This window comes from Fragaria vesca, linkage group LG7, assembly GCF_000184155.1.
Source record: "Fragaria vesca subsp. vesca linkage group LG7, FraVesHawaii_1.0, whole genome shotgun sequence".
Lineage (NCBI taxonomy): Eukaryota > Viridiplantae > Streptophyta > Magnoliopsida > Rosales > Rosaceae > Fragaria > Fragaria vesca.
In genome coordinates, this window is record NC_020497.1 from 17,882,662 (window position 1) to 17,886,653 (window position 3,992).

A 3,992-nucleotide genomic window follows, 5' to 3' on the forward strand; every position below is an offset into this window, starting at 1 on the left:
TCTCTCTCTCTCTCTCTCTCTCTCTCTCTCTCTCTCTTGATTGGATGGTCATGGATGACCATCAGTTTTGCTGGTTGGCAAAAACTGAATCTGTTCAATACAGTTTGCTTAACGTACCTATGAGTAGCGCTTTCTCCATAGAACATACATGAACAAGATCTTGTTCATGTATGCTCATTTCCTGTAGGGAAGCCCTCCAACATATATACACTCTCCGGGCATGCCTAGTAGCCCCTGATACCGACATGAGTATTTGTAGTTGAAAGATGATAAATGATATGTCATGCACCCTACGTGAACATATTTGAAAAGCATAAATAAAAACGTATAGGTTTTATTATTGGAAGGAATGAAAATTCACCCATGCCAAAAGAAATAACAAAACATATAGCCAAAAGTTATATATCTGAATCACAGAAAAAAAAAAGGATGACCAATGCACAAACTTACAATGCATGGGAGGATCAAATTCTACATCCATTATTTCACCTTCTTTACATTAATAGATAAGCGCTAGTCTTCCTATATAGAATGGCACTGTATACTTAATTGGCTTCCCGACCTTCTTCACAACCCATGTATTTGAACTCATGCAATTGAAAGGATGACAATAAATATTGAAGACTAAATTGAAAACCAAACTTACTATGTTCCTTTAAATAAGGACGCCTTTAAGTGCTTGAATAACTTCAGTTCCAAAGTTTCCCGTCATGCCTTTGGTGAGTCCACCAAAAAGAATTATGTTTCAAGACATGTTTCACCATGAGTCTTATCGATGAAAGGAAAAAATCAGAATAAAGTTGACCCGCCAAAAACTTATATTCACCCCCGCTAACAGAGAAATACTAATGTTCATCAATTTTACAAGAACTGAGATTGACAAAACACAATAAAAACTCTGTGATTCCGCATCAGGTTTGTAACACACACAAGTGACTCGTCATCTATAAATGGCACTAAAGATTTCTATCATCTACTTCAACGAACAAGTTTAATGTGTCAAGGCTAGTGAAGAAGAGTGAGGAGAATTATATATATATATATACACACACACACACACAATCGTTATCAGGTGTGGACGTCCGCACGGCTCTTAAAATGCGGACATCCCTCTTTTTGCCACCGTACGGCACCGATGAGGGTGCGCCTCTACTCCAGCGGACTCCAGCAGCTTCCCCGACCACTTTCCATCCCCGGCGAGTCCGCCGAATTCCAGTTTTTCGGCCAGGTTGACTTTGTTTGAAGTTTTGGGTGATCTGACCGGAAAACTGGAATTTGGCAAACTTGCTGGAGTCCGCTGGGGTGGAGGCGCGCCCTCGCCGGCACGGTACGGTGGCGAACGGAGAGAAATCCGCATTTTAAGGCGGTGCGAACGTCCGTATCTGAAACAGACTGTATATATATATACACACACATGGGTGTATATACTTATTGATACTAGTTTAGCAACTACAAATGCACGGCATGGAATGGTCTTAACAAAATATGACCATACCAAGAACCAGAAAAAGAAAAATGTAAACCATCAGCATTGATGTCTGCACAATCCACTAGTGTTGAGCTACGATGCATGGATACGTCGGAAATTCAACTATGTTGTATCGTATCCGTACCCGATACGGGTACGCTCAGGATACACCTAAGATACGCACCCAAAAGAAATTTAACGTATCTTGACCATGTAGTTTGAATTGAATCACTGGATACGTACAGGTTACAGTTTTGGATACGTTTCGTTTTAGGGGTAATTATGAGGATTTGAATTAATTAAATGTAAAACTTAGAATGATTTCAAACTTACAGAGCCCTACAACAGTACAACACACTTGCTTCTCTTTTCTCCTCTTGGCGATGAACAAATATTGATTAAAGGATTGAAAGCCAGGTATATGGGTTGAATAAGGATTGAAGCTGGGGGAAGCTGGGAGATTTGAAGGCTTCAAGAGTTGAAGCTCGGTTGAATTGTTGAAGACGTGGAGGGGCTCAGACATTTGGCGGAGGAGTAGAGGTCTAGATCGAGTTGGAAAATTCGTCTAATTTCCTTTCACTTTGGGGTTGATAGATTTATTAAAATTATATATATATTTTTATTATAATTCCTTTTTTTTTTGTGCGGAATTATAATTCCTTAATATAATAAATATATAGCAAATCACATATACATCCTTCAAAATGATTAGAAACACAAATAAATCCACTTGTGTTGTTCTTAAACAAATAAGGACAGTTTTTAACAATTAAGGACAATCTTTTCTCTGCATGCCATGTGTCATGATTTAATTTACCAAACTAACCATACACTAATTAAATATGCTTTTAGAAGTGAAAAGTCTCTCATTTTGAGATTTTTCAGTAAATGGAATACAGTAGTAGGTTTTCAATAACTTAGTGTAGTAGCAGTTAATTCCAGTAGAAGTAGTAGCATGGAATAACATTCCAGAAAATGAAATACAGTAGTAGGTTTTTAATAACTTAGTAGTAGCAGTTAATTTCAGTAGAAGTCGTAGCAGGAGTTAACATTTCAGTAGAAGTAGTAGCAGGAGTTAACATTCCAGTAAATGGAATACAGTAGCATGTTTTTAATAACTTAGTGTAGTAGCAGTTGATTCCAGTAGATTTAGTAGCAGGGGTTAACATTCTAGTAGAAGTAGTAGCAGGGGTTAACATCCCAGTAGAAGTAGTAGCAGGGGTTAACATTCCAATAAATGGAATACAGTAGCAGGTTTTTTAATAACTTAGTGTAGTAGCAGTTAATTACAGTAGAAGTAGTAGCGAGGGTTAACATTCTAGTAGAAGTAGTAGCAAGGGAACATCCCAGTAGAAGTAGTAGCAGGGGTTAACATCCTAGTAAAAATAGTAGCAGGGGTTAACATCCTAGTAGTAGCACAAGTATGCTTCGGTAATCCTCTAGTTTTGCTACTGCTTGAAGATTAAGACAATGAAGGTTAACTCTACTATGCTTTATCCTCCACTTCTGCTGCAGTTATCCACTTCTACTACTATTGCTTAAAGATTTATCCTCCAATTTTGCTACTACCTTATACTTCAATTCTTGTACTACCTTATCCTTCACTTCTGCTACTGCTTTCTCCACTTCTGCTACTATTACTTGAAGATTTATCATCCAATTTGGTATTGTCTTATCCTTAAATTCTGCTACTAGACTTCCTTCCATTCATTTAATTATGCTATTGCTTGAATATTAAGACAATATTAAGGTTATTTTTGCTACTACACTTCTTTGCACTCATTTAGCTCTGCTACTGCCTGAAGATTGAATCAATATTAAAGGCTAGCAGTAGCAGGGGTATTTTAAACCAACAGTAGCAGGGGTATTATGAACAATTTATTTCATAACAAGTGCAAACATACGTTACATTCAACCCTATCACACATATCAAACATCACAAATAGATACCTTATTAACAGAAATTACATACATGATTGCCAGAAAATACAAACAGAAGAAGCTTTCACTTTTGTGAAAAAGGTAAAGGCACAATTTCAAGACGAACCTCATGTTTATTTCTTGAAATCTTAAAGAATGAAAACAACTACAGTATTTTTTTAAAGGTAGCAGCACTTATCCGAGATCACCCAGACTTATTGATGAATATTTCACACTACCGGCAAAGTGTACCCATAGTAGCAGGAGGTAATCCCATTCGACCAATTCAATTTCTTCTCAATCTTCACCGATTTCACTTCAAATTCCATTCTTTCTCACCTCAATGTTACCCTAACCATAACCCCTAATTTACTCCCTTTGTCTTCCAAATCCCTAACCCCGAGCTCAAACTCTTCCCTTCACTCCTAGATCGTTGCCTCTCCCCCAAACCCGAATATGGACTTAGACCCCTCTCCACTAAAACAATAATCGACGCAACCCTAAAAAAGTCAAAAGGGCTAAACTTTTCGCCACAGAAGGCATGGACGCACGCTCCGGTCTCTAAGGCGGCAAGCTGATCGGAAGGTGTGATGAGAGAGAGAGA